The sequence below is a fragment of the Hyperolius riggenbachi genome, chromosome 3, assembly GCF_040937935.1.
Source record: "Hyperolius riggenbachi isolate aHypRig1 chromosome 3, aHypRig1.pri, whole genome shotgun sequence".
In the NCBI taxonomy this organism is placed as follows: domain Eukaryota; kingdom Metazoa; phylum Chordata; class Amphibia; order Anura; family Hyperoliidae; genus Hyperolius; species Hyperolius riggenbachi.
Window position 1 is genome coordinate 240,986,669 of NC_090648.1, and position 22,492 is coordinate 241,009,160.

A 22,492-nucleotide genomic window follows, 5' to 3' on the forward strand; every position below is an offset into this window, starting at 1 on the left:
GACACCCCAAGGTATTCCGTTAGGAGTATGGTGAGTTCATAGAAGATTTTATTTTTTGTCACAAGTTAGCGGAAAATGACACTTTGTGAAAAAAACAATAAAAATCAATTTCCGCTAACTTGTGACAAAAAAATAAAAGCTTCTATGAACTCACCATACTCCTAACGGAATACCTTGGGGTGTCTTTTTTCTATAATGGGGTCATTTGTGGTGTTCCTATACCGACCTGGCATTTTAGGCGCCCTAAACCGTAAGGAGTAGTCTTTAAACCTAATTTCTCAAAATGACCTGTGAAATCCTAAAGGTACTCATTGGACTTTGGGCCCCTTAGCGCAGTTAGGGTGCAAAAAAGTGCCACACATGTGGTATCGCTGTACTCGGGAGAAGTAGTATAATGTGTTTTGGGATGTATTTTTACATATACTCATGCTGGGTGGGAGAAATATCTCTGTAAATGACAATTTTTTGATTTTTTTACACACAATTGTCCATTTACAGAGATATTTTTCCCACCCAGCATGGGTATATGTTAACCACTTCCCGACCGCCGTATATACAATTGGCGGCCGGGAAGTGGACGCCGCAAGGACCGCCGTATTGACAATTGTCGGCGGTCCTTGTATGGGCATGGGTGGAGCGATCGCGTCATCCGTGACGCGATCCTCCGCCTCCGCCTGGCGCCACTCACCCGCCGCAACATCCCGCCGGCCATACGGAAGCGCCGGCGGGATGTTAACCCGACGATCGCCGCATACAAAGTGTATAATACACTTTGTAATGTTTACAAAGTGTATTATACAGGCTGCCTCCTGCCCTGGTGGTCCCAATGTCCAAGGGACCACCAGGGCAGGCTGCAGCCACCCTAGTCTGCACCAAGCACACTGATTTCCCCCCCCCCCTGCCCCAGATCGCCTACAGCACCCATCAGACCCCCCCCTGCCCACCCCCCAGACCCCTGTTTGCACCCAATCACCCCCCTAATCACCCATCAATCACTCCCTGTCACTATCTGTCAACGCTATTTTTTTTTTTATCCCCCCCTGCCCCCGCTCCCTCCTGATCACCCCCCCACCCCTCAGTTTCCCCCCAGACCCCCCCCCCCATGTACTGTATGCATCTATCCCCCCTGATCACATGTCAATCACCCGTCAATCACCCGTCAATCACCCGTCAATCACCCCGTCACTGCCACCCATCAATCAGCCCCTAACCTGCCCCTTGCGGGCAATCTGATCACCCCCCCACACCAATAGATCGCCCGCAGATCCGACATCAGATCACCTCCCAAATCCATTGTTTACATCTATTCTCTCCTCTAAACACCCACTAATTACCCATCAATCACCCATCAATCACCCCCTATCACCACCTGTCACTGTTACCTATTAGATCAGACCCTAATCTGCCCCTTGCGGGCACCCAATCACCCGCCCACACGCTCAGATTGCCCTCAGACCCCCCCTTTTCCATTCGCCAGTGCAATATTTACATCTGTCCTTCCCTGTAATAACCCACTGATCACCTGTCAATCACCTGCCAATCACCTATCACCCATCAATCACCCCCTGTCACTGCCACCCAACAATCAGCCCCTAACCTGCCCCTTTCGGGCAAACTGATCACCCACCCACACCAATAGATCGCCCGCAGATCCGACATCAGATCACCACCCAAGCGCAGTGTTTCCATCTATTCTCTCCTCTAAACACCCACTAATTACCCATCAATCACCCCCTATCACCGACTGTCACTGTTACCCATCAGATCAGACCCTAATCTGCCCCTTGCGGGCACCCAATCGCCCGCCTACACGCTCAGATTGCTCTCAGACCCCCCCTTATCAATTCGCCAGTGCAATATTTACATCTGTTCTCCCCTGTAATAACCCACTGATTACCTGTCAATCACCTATCAATCACCCATCAATCACCCCCTGTCACTGCCACCCATCAATCACCCCCTGTCACTGCCACCCATCAATCACCCGCTGTCACTGCCACCCATCAATCAGCCCCTAACCTGCCCCTTGCGGGCAAACTGATCACCCACCCACACCAATAGATGCCCGCAGATCCGACATCAGATCATCACCCAAGCGCAGTGTTTCCATCTATTCTCTACCCTAAACACCCACTAATTACCCATCAATCACCCCTGTCACTGCTACCTATCAGATTAGACCCCTATCTGCCCCTAGGGCACTCAATCACCCGCCCACACCCTCAGAATGCCCTCAGACCCCAGCCCTGATCACCTCGCCAGTGCATTGCTTGCATCTATTCCCCCCTCTAATCACACCTTGAGACACCCATCAATCACCTCCTGTCACCCCCTAGCACACCTACCCATCAGATCAGGCCCCAATTTGCCCCGTGTGGGCTCCTGATCACTCGGCCAAACCCTCAGATCCCCCTCAGACCCAATTCCGATCACCTCCCCAGTGCATTGATTGCATCTATTTTCCCCTCTAACCACCCCCTGAGACGACCCATCAATCACCTCCTGTCACCCCCCTAGCACTCCTATCCATCAGATCAGGCCCAATACAACCTGTCATCTAAAAGGCCACCCTGCTTATGACCGGTTCCACAAAATTCGGCCCCTCATAGACCACCTGTCATCAAAATTTGCAGATGCTTATACCCCTGAACAGTCATTTTGAGACATTTGGTTTCCAGACTACTCACGGTTTTGGGCCTGTAAAATGCCAGGGCGGTATACGAACCCCACAAGTGACCCCATTTTAGAAAAAAAGACACCCCAAGGTATTCTGTTAGGTGTATGACGAGTTCATAGAAGATTTTATTTTTTGTCAAAAGTTAGCGGAAATTAATTTTTATTGGTTTTTTTTTCACAAAGTGTCATTTTTCACTAACTTGTGACAAAAAATAAAATCTTCTATGAACTCGCCATACACCAAACGGAATACCTTGGGGTGTCTTCTTTCTAAAATGGGGTCACTTGTGGGGTTCCTATACTGCCCTGGCATTTTAGGGGCCCTAAACCGCGAGGAGTAGTCTAGAAAACAAATGCTTCAAAATGACCTGTGAATAGGACGTTGGGCCCCTTAGCGCACCTAGGCTGCAAAAAAGTGTCACACATGTGGTACCGCCGTACTCAGGAAAAGTAGTATAATGTGTTTTGGGGTGTATTTTTACACATACCCATGCTGGGTGGGAGAAATTTCTATGTAAATGGACAATTGTGTGTAAAAAAATCAAACAATTGTCATTTACAGAGATATTTCTCCCACTTAGCATGGGTATGTGTAAAAATACACCCCAAAACGCATTATACTACTTCTCCTGAGTACGGCGGTACCACATGTGTGGCACTTTTTTACACCCTAAGTACGCTAAGGGGCCCAAAGTCCAATGAGTACCTTTAGGATTTCACAGGTCATTTTGCGACATTTGGTTTCAAGACTACTCCTCACGGTTTAGGGCCCCTAAAATGCCAGGGCAGTATAGGAACCCCACAAATGATCCCATTCTAGAAAGAAGACACCCAAAGGTATTCCGTACAGAGTATGGTGAGTTCATAGAAGATTTTATTTTTTGTCACAAGTTAGCGGAAAATTACACTTTGTGAAAAAAAACTATTAAAATCAATTTCCGCTAACTTGTGACAAAAAAATAAAAACTTCTATGAACTCACCATACTCCTAACGGAATACCTTGGGGTGTCTTCTTTCTAAAATGGGGTCATTAGTGGGGTTCCTATACTGCCCTGGCATTTTAGGGGCCCTAAACCGCGAGGAGTAGTCTTGAAACAAAAATGACCTGTGAAATCCTAAAGGTACTCATTGGACTTTGGGCCCCTTAGTGCAGTTAGGGTGCAAAAAAGTGCCACACATGTGGTATCGCCGTACTCGGGAGAAGTAGTACAATGTGTTTTGGGGTGTATTTTTACACATACCCATGCTGGGTGGGAGGAATATCTCTGTAAATGGACAATTGTGTGTAAAAAAATGGAAAAAGTTGTCATTTACAGAGATATTTCTCCCACCCAGCATGGGTATGTGTGAAAAGACACCCCAAAACACATTATACTACTTCTCCTGAGTACGGGGATACCACATGTGTGACACCTTTTTGCAGCCTAGCTGTGCAAAGGGGCCCAAAGTCCAATGAGTACCTTTAGGATTTCACAGGTCATTTTGAGAAATTTGGTTTCAAGACTACTCCTCACGGTTTAGGGCCCCTAAAATGCCAGGGAAGTATAGGAACACCACAAGTGATCCCATTTTGGAAAGAAGACACCCCAAGGTATTCCATGAGGAGTATGGTGAGTTCATAGAATATTTTATTTTTTTACACAAGTTAGCGGAAATGGATTTTTTAGGTTTTTTCCTCACAAAGTGTAATTTTCCACTAACTTGTGACAAAAAATAAAATCTTCTATGAACTCACCATACCCCTCATGGAATACCTTGGGGTGTCTTCTTTCCAAAGTAGGTTCACTTGTGGGGTTCCTATACTGCCTTGGCATTTTAGGGGCCCTAAACTGTGAGGAGTAGTCTGGAAACCAAATAATTAAAATTGACCTGTGAAATTCTAAAGGTACTCATTGGACTTTGGGCCCCTTTGCACAGCTAGGCTGCAAAAAAGTGTCACACGTGTGGTATCGCTGTACTCAGGAATAGTAGTATAATGTGTTTTGGGGTGTATTTTCACACATAACCAATCCTGTGTGTGAGAAATATCTCTGTAAATGACAATTTTTTCCATTTTTTTACACTAAATTGTCATTTACAGAGATATTTCTGCCACCCAGCATGGGTATGTGTGGAAAGACACCCCAAAACACATCAGCAGCGCTGCATGCACCGACTTGTGTGTAATCTGACAGACGCGCAATGCTTCTGTCAGGATGCACCATCAGTGCTGCAGCTGGTTGGTCGATCAGTCGTTCGCTCGGTCCACCTGGAAGGGTAAAGGATGGAAAAAGAGAGAGAAAAAAAAACATACAAAAAAAAACCAAGCAAGCAGCAATGCAAGAAATTCATTAACATTAACTTTCGTAAACTTTATCAAACCTTTTTAACCAAACAATAACATTTGGAACTTTTGCTTACCTGTTTTTTTTTTGTTTGTTTTTTTTTAACTTACCTTCCGAGGACAAACTTCTCCTTCCCCATGGGACAGTGTGCAAAGCGCAAATCGCACAGAGATGTAGCAAAGTACACTATGCGCTTTGTCCCAAGTGAAAGGAGAGGTTTCTGGCAGCCCTGTGTATTTGGGTCTCTCAAAAGCAGATGTCTGGTTTCACACACAGGAGTCGCGCAGTAGCGTAGGTATGCACTAGCTTTAAGTCGAACACTTCCGGCGTAAGGGGGGACCGCAAAGGGGGACTTTCGCTAGGCAATATGCTGCAACACATCGCTCCAGTGTGAAAGAGCCTTGAGAGACTACTACCGTGTCTCACGTTCCCTACTCCAATAGCGAATGTGTTCGTGGAACTTTTCAAAACACTCCCCTATGCATAGGGCAGGCTGGTCAGGACAGTAGGGACAATGAAAAGTGGTGTCACGCCTCATTCCATCCCTCTTACAGACACGACAATGTTTTCTTGGGGTGCGTTGACCTGGGGTACTCGGAAAGACATAAGCATAGTGTCTTTCATGTAGCCGGCTAACTACCTTAGGGGGATTGGCCACGGCCCCTCCTGGATACAGGAGTTCCGAAATTATCTCTTCCTGAAATTTAAGGAAGGATCCTGTTCTCCCAGCCTTACTGTAGAGAACAAAGCTGTTGTACATTGCCAATTGAATCAAGTAAATAGCCACTTTCTTATACCAGCGGCTGGTCCTTCGGGAAACTAAATAGGGAGCCAACATCTGGTCATTGAAGTCCACCCCTCCCATGTTTAAATTATAGTCGTGGACGGCGAGGGGTTTCTCAACAACCTCAGTTGCTCGCTGAATTTGGACTGTCGTGTCTCCGTGAATGGTCGACAGAAGGTAAACGTCCCTCTTGTCCTTCCATTTCACTGCAAGAAGGTCGTCATTACACAAGGCAGCCCTCTCCCCCCGTGCAAGTCGGGTAGCAGTGAGATATTGGGGGAAGCCCCGGCGTCTAGGCCGCACGGTGCCACAGCAGGGCATTCCGAGTATCTTCAAATGCTGATAGAGGGCCACACTTGTGTAGTAGTTGTCCACATAGAGATGGTACCCCTTGTGGAATAAGGGTGACACCAAGTCCCACACAATCTTGCCACTGCACCCCAGGTAGTCAGGGCATCCGACCGGCTCCAATTTTGTGTCTTTTCCCTCATAGACCCTAAAGCGATATGTATAGCCTGTGGCCCTTTCACAGAGCTTATACAGCTTGACCCCATACCGGGCGCGCTTGGTTGGGATGTACTGCTTAATGCCAAGGCGCCCGGTAAAATGTACGAGGGACTCGTCTATACAGATGTTCTGTTCAGGGGTGTAAGCATCTGCAAATTTGGATGACAAATGGTCAATGAGGGGCCGAAATTTGTGGAGCCGGTCATAGTCAGCGTGGCCTCTTTCATGACAGGTTGTATCATCATTAAAGTGCAGGAAGCGCAGGATGTCCTTAAAACGTGACCTGGACATGGCAGCAGAGTACATGGGCATGTGATGTATTGGGTGCGTAGACCAATAGGACCGCAATACATTTTTTTTATTTAGACCCATGTTAAGGAGAAGGCCCAAAAAGATTTTAAATTCGAAAACTGTGACCTGTTTCCACCGAAAAGGCTGGGCATGGGAGCTGTTCGGATTGGCGGTGATAAATTGTGTGGCCTTACGGTTGGTCTCTGCCACGACTAAGTCGTAGAGATCCTCGGTGAAGATCAGATGAAAAGCGTCTAGGGCCGATCCTAGATGATCTGTCTCCACCTGGACTCCAGACTGGGCGGTGAAAGGGGGCACTACGGGTGCGGCGGAATTAGGGAACTTCCAATGAGGGTTTGCCAGCACCTCTGGGAGCCTAGGGGTACTACGGGCCCGTGTTTCTGGTGGCTGCGACTGGGGTCTTACTGCACGTACCACCAAACCAGTTTCAACTGCCATGCTGGTGCTCGCCACTTCACCAGGGTCTACGACAGTACTGGTTTCAAGTCCAGGATGTGCTGCGCTGTTGGTGCATGCCTCACCATCAAAATCTGGATCAGCGCTAGCACCACTCTGCTGCCCTTGAGGTTGATCCTGCGCAACCTGTGGTCCACTGACATCGGTACGCCTGGCGCTAGCAGGGACCACAACCTCGTCATCAGAACTATCGGTCAAAGAGTCACTGTCCTCTACAGGTTCATATTCTGAGCCGGATGATTCGTCGGATGAGAAGTCCCAATCACTCTCACCCGACTCGGCCATAATACTGTAGGCCTCTTGCAGGGAATACATCTTTTTTGCCATTTTGGGCTGCTAAATTTAGGGGGTATTCCTCTGAGACTACTCAGGAAAAAAAATGCACCTGTCTAGCAAATGGGAGTATTTGTTAAGTAAACAGCTGCGATCGCTCAGTTTTGAGCGTCGCAGCTATGGTGTTGTTTTTTTTGCAGTGATCAGAAAACAAAAATTTCTTTCACTTGGGGCGGGCTGAACGCAAGTGCGGCAGAACGATCAGGCCTGATCGGGCAAACACTGCGTTTTTAGTGGAGCCTACTCAAAGGTGACCCTAACGTACTTATATAGATCTGACTGCGATCAGTACTGTTCACTTACAGATACTATATAGTACCAATGCTGATTAGCGACAGTGATGACGCTAATCAGCGACTCATTAGTGATTGCGGTGTAGTGGGCTGGGTGCTAACTACCTAACAAAAGGGGCCTAGCTAACTCACTGGCCAAAAAACTGCACAGGCAATAGATGTCACTCAGATCTCGATCAAAGCTGTGACAGGCGACCAGATATCAATCACAGCGCCGCTATCAGATGCCAACCAATGTAAACAGCAATTTAAATCACAGGCAATCACAGATGATCAAAAACCAATCACTAATCAATCAGCTGTCAAAAATCAGTGCACAGACAATAGATGTCACTCAGATCTCACTCAGACCTCGATCAGAGCTGTGACAGGCGACCAGATATCAATCACAGCGCCGCTGTCAGATACCAACCACTGTAAACAGCAATTGAAATCACAGGCAATCACAGATGATCAAAGACCAATCACTAATCAATAAATCAATCAGATGTCAAAAATCAGTGCACAGACAATAGATGTCACTCAGATCTCACTCAGACCTCAATCAGAGCTGTGACAGGCGACCAGATATCAATCACAGTGCAGCTGTCAGATGCCAACCAATGTAAACAGCAATTGAAAACACAGGGCAATCACAGATGATCAATAACCAATCACAATGCAATCAATCAATCAGATGTCAAAATCCTGTTCACAGGCAATAGATGTCACTCACATGCCACTCAGACCTCGATCAGAGCTGTGACAGGCGACCAGATGACACTCAGACCTCAGTCAGACGCCTTGGCAGGGCAGTGAGGGGGGCTGTGGGGGGTGATCAGCGGCGATCGCAGGTGGGATCAAGCAGGATCAGTGTGGCTATGTGATCAGCAGGGCTGCTGTCCTCTCTCCTGGTGGTCCCGGAACGCTGTGACCAGGAGAGGAGGAGGCAGCCAGTATAATACACGTTGTTTACATAACAACGTGTATTATACGCTTTGCATTGGCCGGATTTAAAGATCGCAGCCCGCCGGCGCTGCTAATTGGCCGGCGGGCTGATCACACGTGGGGGCCGCAAGGGATGCTGGGCGATGTGCGCGCGCGATCGCCCGCATTTCTGATAGAAAGGACCTTCCGCCAATCGGCGTTAGGCGGTCCTGGGGCTGCCGCCGCGGCCACGCCTACTGGCGTGACGCGGGCGGCAGGTGGTTAAGGGCCTGTTTCCACTACATGCAGATTGGATGCAGAATGGAGGCAGAAAAATTGAGTCCAGTGAATGCCTGGGTCTGTTTCCTCGTGATTTTTCTGATGCAGATTTTCCCATAGGCATTCATTGGAGTCAGTTTTTCTGCATCCAATCTGCATGTAGCGGAAACAGGCCTTTATGCTGGGCATACACGGCTCGTTTATGCGCCGGTATTGAGCCAGCGCGTCACCGCTCATCCACGCGGATCGATTCTCGCTCGTCCCCGCGGGCACTTCTTATCAGCGCTTAGTTTTTTTCTATTGTCCGCCCGAGGGGATCAAGCGCGCTATTGATCCGCCGCGGTGTTCGGACAGGTTGGATCTTATCAATCGAGCCATCTAACCGTGTATGCCCAGCATTAGGCAGGGTTCACAGGGATTAAAGTGAACCTGAAGTGAGAGGGATATTGAGGCTGCCATATTTATTCCTTTTAAGAAATACCAGTTGCCTGGCTCTCCTGCTGATCCTCTGCCTCTAATACTTTTAGCCATAGCCCCTGAACAAGCATGCCGCAGATCAAGTGTTTCTGACATTATTGTGAGATCAGACAAGATTAGCTGCATGCTTGTTTCCAGTGTTATTCAGACACTACTGCAGCCAAATAGATCAGCCTAGCTGCCAATCAACCTGTTTAAAAGGAAATTCATGTTTGCCACACGGGACTGAGCACCCCGCACACGGCACACTTCCATCCACTCGGCCCAACTGACCACTGGGTCCAACCCAGACGGGACTGAGCACCCCACACACGGCACACTTTCATCCTCTCGACCCAACCGACCACTGGGTCCAACCCAGACGGGACTGAGCACCCCACACACGGCACACTTCCATCCTCTCGACCCAACCGACCACTGGGTCCAACCAGACGGGACTGAGCACCCCACACACGGCACACTTCCATCCACTCGACCCAACCGACCACTGGGTCCAACCCAGATGGGACTGAGCACCCCACACACGGCACACTTCCATCCTCTCGACCCAACCGACCACTGGGTCCAACCCAGACGGGACTGAGCACCCCACACACGGCACACTTCCATCCTCTCGACCCAACCGACCACTGGGTCCAACCCAGACGGGACTGAGCACCCCACACACGGCACACTTCCATCCTCTCGACCCAACCGACCACTGGGTCCAACCCAGACGGGACTGAGCACCCCACACACGGCACACTTCCATCCTCTCGACCCAACCGACCACTGGGTCCAACCCAGACGGGACTGAGCACCCCACACACGGCACACTTCCATCCTCTCGACCCAACCGACCACTGGGTCCAACCCAGACGGGACTGAGCACCCCACACACGGCACACTTCCATCCTCTCGACCCAACCGACCACTGGGTCCAACCCAGACGGGACTGAGCACCCCACACACGGCACACTTCCATCCTCTCGACCCAACCGACCACTGGGTCCAACCCAGACGGGACTGAGCACCCCACACACGGCACACTTCCATCCTCTCGACCCAACCGACCACTGGGTCCAACCCAGACGGGACTGAGCACCCCACACACGGCACACTTCCATCCTCTCGACCCAACCGACCACTGGGTCCAACCCAGACGGGACTGAGCACCCCACACACGGCACACTTCCATCCTCTCGACCCAACCGACCACTTACACTTACACTGTGCCATTCATGTTTGAATGCAAGTCAATGGAAACACAGGAGGTAAAGAAAAAAAAAAAAAAAAAACACATTTTGCAGCGACTGTAATTAGATGTATTTTTCATGTAAATTAACTTCATTGGTAAGCAAATAAAAAAATCAATGCAAACTGTTATATACAAACTCATATTAAAATTGCAGATTAACAAATAGAAAATGCAGAATCATGTATGCGCAAAAGTGCATGCCTAAAATGCATTGATAAGTGTGAACGCACCATTTCATTCTTAAGGGCCCATTCACACTTGAGCGTTTTGCCGCGATTACGGCAAAACGCTCAAACGCTAGCTCTTTTTAAAAGCACTAGTGCAATGAATCCCTATGGGCCCATTCTTACTTTTTTTTATTTTTTAGCGATCATGTTTAGTGCTTCTATAGCACTGAAACGCGATCGCCGAGAAATCGCTTGAAAATGGTGCAGGCGACGTGTTTGCGTTTAGCGTTTTTGGGCGATTTGCGGTGATTAGCGCAAATCGCCCAAAACTGCTAAACGCAAACACGTCGCCTGCACCATTTTCAAGCGATTTCTCGGCGATCGCGTTTCAGTGCTATAGAAGCACTAAACATGTTCGCTAAAAAATAAAAAAAAATTAAAATTTAAAAAAAAAAATCGCCAGAGCTAAACGCTAGCAAAAGCGGTAGCATTTTGCGATTTGCAAGTGTGAATGGGCTCTAAGTGTTATCCACCATTCTCCAGCTCAATACCTTAGAAAATCTTGTTTTTTTGCTGAACTCGGAGCATAAACAGTCCATTGATGGAGCTTTTAGTGACTCCTGCCTTTGTTCCAGCTGATTCAAAGAAAGCAAGAAGGAATAATATGAGAAAATGGAAGTGGCACAAATATAGTTATTTTCTAAAGAAAGTGTTTACAGAACATAGTCTTGAAAAACAATATCAGCTATTTGCAATCACACATATTAAAACATTACATTGGAGAAGATCACACTGCATCCAGATATTGGGCTTAATTCAGAAAAGGGTGCTAAGTGTTAGCACGCCAGTAAAAAAACACTTTGCACGTGCTAACTAGGGTGCTAAGTATTTAGCACGTGCAAACTACTTAGCACCCTAGTTAGCACGGTGCCAAGTAGTAGTTTGCATGTGCTAACTACGGTGCTAAGTAGATTGCATGTGCTAACTACAGTGCTAAGTTTGCATGTGCTAACTACGGTGCTAAGTTTACTGAATCAGGCCCATTTAGTGCATCTGTACAATGCAAGTGGTTTTTCAAATTTATTAGGGATTCCACAAAAATCCCGGTCTCTGCCAATTTCCACTTTTTAAAGGAGTATTTAGTCATTTGTTTGCATCAGAGAATGCAAAATAAGGGGGGGGGGGGGGGGGGGACAAAATCTAAAGAAAAAAAAAAATTTCGGGAAAAGGGAAAATCAGTCGTGATTGGTCTAATGCTCTGCAATATAGTGCTGTGGACGATGTTGGTGCTATATAAATACTAAATAATAATAATAATAATAAGGTATGAAAGTGACAGCTTCTCTCAAGTGGCGATAAAGTCATACTATAGCGGAATCCTCAGTGATAAGGAATTACACAGCCACCATTTGCTGGTGCCTGCCACTAGCAGTAATCTGCCACTTGCCATAAGCCATTACATGCTGCCATTAACCAATAGCTTTCACCCGCTGCTGACCACCGCTTGAGGTCACCTGCTGATCTCTGCCGCTTGACACAGGAGAACAATGATTGGGGAAGAACATCTACAAGATGGAATATGGAATCTCCAAGTTTAGTATATATTTATTTCCTTGGTTTTTGCCCACTAAACCTAGCTGCATCTTATATTTTGGAGCATCTTATATGATAAAAAATACAGTACACAGCATGATGGCTAGTGCTGAGCAGCAGGTGACCTCAAGCGGCAGAGAGAAAACTAGGTGTAAATGGCAGCATGTAATTACTTATGACAAGTAGTAGATAACAGCTAGTGGCAGGCAGCAGAAAATGGTAGCTAGTGAAAAGTAGCAGATAGTGGCTAGTGGCAGGTTGCTGTGGATGACAGCTAATTTCAGGTAGCCATGGGTGATGGCTAGGGACAAATAGCAGCTGATTAGAGTGGTTCAAAACAGCATTGCGGTCACAAAAGCACTGCATGGAGCATTTTTTTGAGCGATAACGACACAATCACATTCAAGAGATGAAGGGACAAATTGTGGTTGCTCCGGGAATTGCATTTAAGATCCCAGAGCTTTGCGATTCAGAAATCGTAAGCAGTTTTCTGAAGTCCGGAAACCACTAGTAGTGGACTGAGATCACGCTTGTCAAAATGGCATGTTTTTTCCACATGCAAAAAAAAGCAAAAACAAAAAAACAAACATCGCAATATGTAGACAAAGTTCTTGGTACTAGATAGGCAGGGATGCTGTGTACTGCAGTCTGATACCTGTGCTCACAGTGAGTCAGTGGTCAACATAAAGGTAAGAGAGATCCGGGCACTAGTAACTATTGACTTTAATTTCCTTACATGAATCAGTACAGCATTAAAAGGCAGACCATGAACAGCAGTGGGGGTACAACTTGCGGCTACAAGCCTTTTAATGCTGTACTGATCCATACGCCTATGGCAGGGTCTGAATCAGGAAAGGTGTGGTCCATCAGGTAGGCCTAGTGCACACCAGAGCGGTTCTGCTGCGGTTTGCGATCCGCTTGCAGGTGCGGATCCGCTAGGGTAATGTATTTCAATGGGCTGGTGTACACCAGAGCGGGAGGCGTTTTGGAGAAACGCATACTCCTGAGCTGCTGCAGATTTTGGACTGCGGATTCGTTTCTGCCTCAATGTTAAGTATAGGAAAAACGCAAACCGCTCTGAAAAACGCCACTTCAGAGCGGTTTGCCAGGCGTTTTTTGTTACAGTAGCTGTTCAGTAACAGCTTTACTGTAACAATACATGAAATCTACTACACCAAAAACTATTCACAAAACCGCAAAATGCTAGCTGAAACGCTACAGAAAAAGAAGAAAAAGCGTTTCTAAATCTGCTAGCATTTTGCGGATCTGCTAGCAGTTTTTGGTGTGCACCTGGCCTTTCTCAGTCCATCCTAAACACTGGCATGGATCTGGCCCTCCAGGCCTGGAATTCGACACCTGTGGTCTATGGTCACCTCGTGCCTGAAAAAATCTCATTACAACGGAGTACCAATGTTAATTATTGGAATGATTTACTTTTTGTAACACCGTATCCCACATTGGGCTCCATTCACAATGCATTACGTTTGGTAATGTAAAAACAGAAGGTTTTACCAAACAGTAATGTATCAATACACTACAGCGTTTACCACATAGAAAAGTTAAACGAGTACTGTTTTCCCCGCCAATGCAGCGGGAGGAGCGGAGCTGGTTGAGGGCCGGCCCTGTGCCTAATAATGTAGTTAGGTAGAATGTGCAGCGGAAGCTTTATACATTACCTGCTCCCGGCACTAGCCATTGATTTAAAGAAGTACTATAACCCCCGCAACCGACTCCTGATATTGATTGTTTTCATCGGTGGCGGTTGGTCACGCGCAGTTGTTTACTGAAATTTGATTGAAAGCCTGTTAATCGTTTTAATAAGGTTCAGACCGATATTTATCTAATGTGTGTACGTAGCTGTAGTCACTGAAAGACCCCAAAAGAGGAAAATGAACAGCCAAGTTTTAGGCCCCGTTCAGACTGCAGAACGCAGACCGCAACGCATGCGGACCGCAACGCGTACGAACGCACGCCATCCGCGTTCGTATGCGTTGCGTGGCTGATCCCATCACTGAAAAGTGAATGGGACAGCCATGCGTTTTAACAAAAAATGCGTGCAGCATGCGTTCCCGGACCGCACAGGTCCGCAACGCATGCAGTGTGAACATCAGACATTGCACTCTATGCAATGTCTGATGTCGTGCGTGTCGGCCACCTGCACGCGTTTCCAAAACGTGGCTGGAAACGCGTGCAGTGTGAACGGGGCCTTACTGTGCGTGGCAAACAAAGCAGAGCAGAAAACAAAAAAAAACAAAAAAAAGGCCTTGCCTGGAAAGGATTGAAAAGTGAACCAAATGGGGCCAATTCAACACCTAAAAGTTCAAGAGGGTGCTGTCCAAACAATCACGTTAGTAGAAATTTCCCACTAGGTCACCTCAAGTAGGCCAGCACCCCTTACAGTGCATAGAAAGTCTTAAAATACACTGATAGCCTTGCAATCTCCGAAAAATCCAAAGCTCAATTTAGCATAGACTCCTGAAGCTGACACACTTTCAGGACTCAAACCCACATAGGCCTGGTGCACACCAAAAACTGCTAGCAGATCCGCAAAATGCTAGCAGATTTTGAAACGCTTTTTCTTCTTTTTCTGTAGCGTTTCAGCTAGCATTTTGCGGTTTTGTGAAGCGTTTTTGGTGTAGTAGATTTCATGTATTGTTACAGTAAAGCTGTTACTGAACAGCTACAGTAACAAAAACCGCCTGGCAAACCGCTCTGAAGTGCCGTTTTTCAGAGCGGTTTGCGTTTTTCCTATACTTAACATTGAGGCAGAAACGCCTCCGCAATCCAAAATCTGCAGCAGCCCGGGAGTATGCGTTTCTGCAAAACGCCTCCCGCTCTGGTGTGCACCAGCCCATTGAAATACATTACCCAAGCGGATCCGCACCCGCAAGCGGATCGCAAACCGCAGCAGAACCACTCTGGTGTGCACTAGGCAAACAAGAGGAATGTGTTCTACCTGATGGACCACACCTTTCCTGATTCAGACCCATCAATTAATTTGAGCTGTGTCAAAAATGTGCATGCAAGCGGATCGCAAAACGCAGCCGAACCGCTCTGGTGTGCACTAGGCCTTACAGCCTTTTCTAAGTGCTATTGAATTGAAAAAGCTCTTGCGTATGCAATGCTTTAGGAAATGTTTATAAAATCACACCCATAGCATTACATTAGAAAGAGCTTTTCAAACCACAAAGCGCTCAGAAAAGCACTCCTACTGGGTTCCAGGCCTAAGGCTGGGTTTCCACCAGACTGGCGTGACTATTTCTGAAATTTGCATCCGAATCACATGCATTGTGTGGGAAACTGCAGCAGGCAGCATTTTTTATCCCCCACACGTGTGAATCGGAATGAGCCTATTGATTTCAACAGGCTGTGATTCTGCATCAGAAATCATGCATGGGAAAGTGCTACAAAATGGCTGCAGTGGAAACTAGCCCGTACACACCTCCAATTTTGATTGGCTAATGACTGGCCAATTTTAACACCACTATGTACTATGAGGGCTAACAGTTTTTGAACACTATGAACAGATTTTGTTGTTAAGTTATCATACTACATGGAGGTGGTAAAATTAACTAATCATTGGCCAATCAAAATTGAATGTGTGTGCCAGGCTTTAGTCTTTCTCCTCAGACTCCAACCATCTGCAGACCAAGTCGATTGTGCATTAAGTAGTAGCACCTGTGGTGGATAATTCAACGCAGGACCCAGCAACCAGAAGCTCCCACTCTGCCACACCCTGAGTGTAATATACACCCTGTCACATTAACCACTTCCAGAAATGGCTGGAACCATGCACGCACATATGTACACCCCCCTCCCCTGCGGCACCTGAGTGTGTACTATGATGCTCTTCTCTGCAAAACCGTTCCACTTAAGGACCAGGGGATATTTCGCTGATCAGTGATGCGTGGGCTCTCCAGCCCACAGCACAGATCAGCAGGCAGCCAGGGCGATCAGACTGCCCCCCTTTTTTCCCCACTAGGGGGATGTCCTGCTGGGGGGGGTGGTCTGATCGCCGGCAGCTGTTTTGGTTTATTGGGGGGGGGTTTCCTCAAAGCCTGCCTCCGCAGCGCTATTCCCCCTCCCTCTCCTCCTTACTGTGGGCGGCACAGGATGGCGATCCGCTCTGCACCGCCTCTAATAGGCTTCAGCCTATCAGACTGCGGCGATCCCCGGCCAGAGGCTGGGGATCGCCGATCTCCTTAACGGCGCTGCTGCGACAGCAGCGCCGTATGATGTAAACACAGGGGATTTCTTCCCCGCGTGTTTACATTTCGCCTGCGAGCTGCGATCTGAGGCTCGCAGGCTGTTTACGGAGACACCCTCCGTGAACTGACATGGAACGTTTCCATGGAAAACCACAAACGACCTGCCGCTGCCTATCGGCGTTAGGCAGTCATTATGTGGTTAAAACATCTGTTTTGCACTGAAAACATTTTCAAACAACCACTTTTCAGGAAGAGATTAAAGCATAGTTCCCCAAACCTGTTCTCAAGGCCCACCAACAGTACATGTTTTGCAGGAAACCACAATCATGCACACATGAGGTGATTAGTGTTTCAGCAGAGCCGATTACCTCTGTGGATTTCCACAAAACATGCACTGCTGGTGGGCCTTGAGGACAGGGTTGGGGAACACTGGGTTAAAGGACAACCGGAGTGAAAGGGATCTGGAGGCAGCCATATTTGTTTCCTTTTAAATACCAGTTGCCTGGCAGCCCTGCTGAGCTATTTGGCTGCAGTAGTGTCTGAATACCAGAAACAAGCATGGATACTATTCCGTTAGCCGGGCACAACCACCGGGTGGTGTTAATTACTATTCCCCCTCCAGGCCGCCATGGATAGTAGGGAAAGATCTAACTCTGGTGGAGTTTTAGCGCCACCTGCCGGATGCGCCCGGCTAACGGAAAAGAACCCAAACATGCAGCTAATCTTGTCAGATCTGACAATGTCAGAAACACCAGAGGATCAGCAGGACTGCCAGGCAACTGGTATTGCTTAAAATTAAATATGGCAGCCTCCATATCCCTCTCACTTCAGTTGTCCTTTAAAGGACAATTGAAGCAGCAGTGATATGAAGGCTGCAATATTTATTTCCTTTTTAAACAAAAACCAGTTACCTGGCTGTCCCGCTGATCATCTGCGCCTGCCACAGCCCGTGAACAAGCATGCAGCAAATCAGATGTTTCTGACATTGGGGTTGATTCACTAAACCGTGCTATGACAAATAGCACACCTTATCAGAGATAGCATAGCAAGCGCTACAAACTTATGCCTGCTAATTGGCAATGGCACTGGTCCTGCCCTGAGCCCCTGCGGGTTCGTAGCGCTTGCTATATTACTCTGATAAGGCGTGTTAACTTTGATAAGGAGTGCCAACTCTGATAAGGCATGCTATTTGTCATAGCACGGATTAGTGAATCAACCGCATTGTCAGATCTGACAAGATTAGCTGCATGCTTGTTTCTGGTGTTATTCAGACACTACTGCAGCCAAATAAACCAGCAATGCTGCCAGGCAAATGGTATTGTTATATGGCAGCCTCAATATCCCTCTCACTTCAGTTGTTCTTCAACCTTTAGAGTGGTGCCTCAGCACTCATTTTTTCATACACATACACACACCTAGGCAGATATGTAGGCGAGTCACACATAGCAGCATAGGTGCAAACATAAATGTGCAGCAAATTGCATATGGTAACAACAGTTTCTTGAGCAGCAATGCATTTAGATTCAATCTGGCAAATTCCAGTACCTCTTCACAGGGTGTATTCTCTTAGGCCTCTTATCAGACAGCAGGCTGAACTGCACGCTTACCAAGGAGTTTAGCGTCCCGTCTGCCACTCACAAGGGCCGTTCTGGTGCAATTTTGAATGCAGCCGCATTGCAGCGGTTGGATCACCACATATGGCAATCACTGACACAGGGTGGTGTTACTAGGCTGCAGGGGATCACAACATGCTGCACCTGTGTTGTATTACAAACAGGCAGCTGGATTTTGATAACTACAAAGTAGGTAGCAAAACAGTTGTAAGCTGAAATGTAAAACAGACTGAAAATGGGCTAAATAAGCACCAGTTTCAGCTAGAAACCTGATTGGTCCAACTTCAAACTGCATACAATTTGAATGAAATTTACACACAAGTTGAAATTATGTGCATCGAAATGACCATCTCTGGTCATAAGCACCATATATGAAGCAATGCATCCAAGTACAGTCTGACAAATATGCTGTGTACGATGCTGTGCAAAACTGCTACCATGCCAGTTGTCACTGACTGCAGTCACAACTGCAAGGGAGTACATTTGAAATTGGCGCCGGTAGACTTGGGCGCAGGATACAGTGGTATATAGCTGATCCTGCTTCTGCACAAGTCCGGGCCGATTTAATTACTATTCCCCCTCCAGGCCAACATGGATAGTGGGGGAATGAAATAATTCGAATTATTGTGTTTTTAGGCAACTTCGGCTCCGTCTTCTGACGGAGCCGACGTTACTCACTGAGCGCTTCAATAGGAGTGATTCCTATTGAAGTCTATGGAGGCGCCGGCTGCGCCCAAATCTATCAGCGCTGAAAAACACTGCTCCGACTGCAAGGTGTCCAATGCATAAAAGCAGCAGTGATGGCCTGCCTCCTGTGCAAGGCTATATCTTCAATCCAGTAATATTGGGGCTCATGGTGTATCATGTGTGATACAATCAGGCAAAATGAAATCAAACAAAAGGCGTCATTTAGTAAACTTTACAAGTTGCAGTCCTAACGTGTTACTGGATGCATGCTATACCTGCATTGTGCATAAACACCTGCAAACTTTACATGCACTATTAGCACAGAGTAAAGTTTAGTGAATCTAGCCCAATTGTTGCAGCCTGATGTATATAGTCTCACCACCCACACAGTACAGATGCTGGAGGACTGTCATCCATACACAAGGTACTATTGTGCTGTACCACTTACCTTCAATATCCAATATGCCACACGAAGTTGTGATTGGATGGTGGCCCAATAGTGATTATAAAGGAATATGGAGGCCAGAAATGCACACACTCATGAGACCACCATTATTCACTGCATCCTGCCGTATTATCAGGGCAAGTGTCCTGGCGCTTTGAGTCCGCCAGGAGAAAAGCGCGATATAAATGTTCTGTGTTTGTTTGTTGCTTAAGTGTGCACTGTAAGCTACAGCTCCCTCAAGCCTTTCCCATCCACCCTCACCTGCTGAACAAATGAGGAGGAAATGCACAGCCCTCTACAAGAAGGCCCTACAGAGCCAGCTTTGGGAGAGAAGAGACCAGGGTGTTACACAGGAAGAGGCGAGAAATATGGTCTACCATCTAGTGGTAAAAAAGAGGAACTACAACTCCATAAAACAAATATTTCCAGTACTAGCAAATGTATGCCCGTTGGCAGGGACGGTTCTAGACTTTTTGCTGCCTGAGGCAAACTTGTGAGGATGCGTCCCTGCCGTTCCCCCCATTTGGAATGATCGCACAGCACCCAACAATTTACTCTGCTTTATTTAATGTTCTCACATGACATGCTGCAGCTCAACACAATAGCACACTGGCTGGCTGTGAGTCTGTGACAAACAAACTGCTCACCCTCAGCCACTCCTTTTCTCCTCAGGAAGGTATACACAGTACAACAATACTGGCCCTGAAATCTCTGCGCATGATGCAAATGTATCACCTTGCTTCATGAGAGAACCGGCCTTGCCCATTTGGGGCTTGATTTACAAAAGGGTGCTCACTCAGTTAGCACGCCTAAAAGCTTTGTGCGTGCTAACTAGGGTGCTAAGCAGATAGCACGCCCAAAGCTTTTATTGATTGCGCGCAAAGTTCAGCGCTGCGCGGTGCGTGCGAAACGTTGCATTGGGTGCGATCTAAACGTCGAACCAGGTGCACTTAAACTGTCACACCGGGTGCGCCCAAAACGGCGCATGGTGCGATGTTTCGGGCACACCCAGTGCAACGTTTTAGGCGCACCCGGTGCGACGGTTTGATCGCATCCGGTGCGACGTTTTACTTTACGCGTCATAAAGGGCTTTAGCTGTTAAGGGGCTTTTAGGCGTGCTAACTAAGTAACCCTTTTGTGATTCAAGCCCCTGGCATTGCACAGATTGTATGATGTGTGAAATTGAGCAACATGTTCAGATGTCTCTGTATGAGTGTTAGCATCTGTTGTAAATAAGGTTTGAAAGCACAATTCTCTATTATCCTATTGGAATCCTATTGAAATGAAAGCAGTTTGAGAGCTGCAACCACTATGGGCATGCACAATAGGACACTCTAGAGCTGGGGTCAGGAACCTTTTTGATTGAGAGAGAGCCATAAACGCCACATATTTTAAAATGTATTTCTGTGAGAGCCATACAATATGTTTCAAAGTGGGACAGTGCACATGTGCAGCAGAGGGCTCATGTCCCTGTTGCCATGGTGATGTGTATACAGTTGATCCGCCAGGCAATGGAAATGTCATACACGTCTTCAGCTACTCTTGGGTTTCAGCAACGTCAGCAATTTCCCTGAGAGCCAGACAGGAGAAATACTGACTAACAGCTTGTACAATTAGCTAGCTGACTTGGAGGTTTATTCGCTTTGTAGGACGGGATCCCTACACTTTGGCCCAATAGACTACCTGTCAAGTGACAGACAGCCTATTGGGCCAATCAAAGTCAAGTGCAGGAATCTCATCCTACAAAGTCACTGGACCTGACAATTGGAAGAGCTGTTCGCTTTGGGGGAAGCGTGAGTAAGTTAGTAGTGCATGCTACAGCAGTAGCGTGCCTACTTTGAAAATTTTACTTGAGCTGCCACACTAAACTGTGCTGCTTGAGCAGTGTAGCTTAATGTATCAACCCGTACTGATTTGTTTGTGAGCCAGATGTAGCCATCAAAAGAGCCACATCTGGCTCCTGAGCCAAAGGTTCCCTACCCCTGCTCTAGAGCATATTGTGGACCATGGGAAAGGTGTGAGCCAGTGACATCATAAGCAGTTTTCCTCACAGTCTCAAATGTTGTAGGGATGAGTGAGCACAGTTTTGCAAGAAGCAGAACTGAAACCTGTAGTGCACAAGGAGGGTGCTGCAGCCAATAAGGTGACGTTAACGTTATCACTGCCACCTTCCACTGAGCTGCACTCTGCACTCCATCTTCCTGACATTTCCTCCTTCATAGCAAGAGCTTCTGCTGTCAAGGAGTTAGGAGGTTGGTAAGATGTGTCAGGGCCGGATTTACCATAAGGCGCTGTAGGCAGGGGCGTAACTAGGCCCCACCGGGCCCCCCCTGCAGATTTTCAGAGCGGGCCCCCCCTCCCCCCCCCCCCCTGGGGCCCGCTCGCGGCCGTTTTGTGGGTGCTGGAGGGGTGGCAGCATGAGGGGAAAGCCTTGCCCACAGTCGGCGGGGAGAGGGGTAGTTCCCCCCTCTCCCTCACCTCGGGGCTCTCCCCTCTGCGCTCCCCTCCAGCTCGTAAGTGTGTGGGGCTGTGGTGGGCAGCGGGCAGCGGGCAGCGGCGGGCAGATACATACCTGCTTCCGTGCGTTCCATCGGAGAGTTCTCCCTCTAGCGGCTGACGTCACTCCCTCTCCCCGCCGACTGTGGGCAAGGCTTTCCCCTCATGCTGCCACCCCTCCAGCACCCACAAAACGGCCCCGAGCGGGCCCCAGGGGGGGGCCGGGCCCCCCCGCGGGCGCAGGGGCTGCAGGGCCTATTCCTACGCCCCTGGCTGTAGGCACATGCCTACAGGCACCTGATGATGGAAAAGCGTCTCTCTCTCCTCCCTAGTGGCTCCCTCCTTCCTTCCCTATGCAGAGTCCTGAGCAGAGTGTAAATGAGAGGTTACTCACACGGGTCTCAGCATTCCAATGACCAGATCTCCTTTCACTCGGGGGCCTCTAGCTACCTCTAGCTACCTAATAATTGGCGAGCATCTGTAGTTACCTATGAAAAGCAAGTGAACTGAGGGAGAAGTACAGCTGGGCCAGGCATTACACTAGCAGATTCATGGAGGGCGAGGTCTAAGGTGCCAGGACATCCGTGCCTATCGGCTCCTGTAATGTAAATCCGGGCCTGAATAGCGTGTGTGTAAAACTTTGAAACCAAAATGTCAGCCTTGCCTATTTGTGCAGTGTGTCTGCAGTAAGAACACAG

General features: G+C 47.9%; 1 protein-coding gene across 1 annotated transcript in view; it reads right to left on the reverse strand.

Moving 5' to 3' along the window:
• The window catches only part of LOC137563506 (carboxypeptidase A2-like), a 184,426-nt gene that overhangs the window by 121,401 nt on the left and 40,533 nt on the right, over nt 1-22,492 (reverse strand). The window contains exon 2 of the mRNA XM_068276040.1: nt 11,304-11,387. The gene's annotated coding sequence lies outside the window, so the exon portion shown is untranslated. The remainder of the gene's footprint in view (nt 1-11,303; nt 11,388-22,492) is intronic.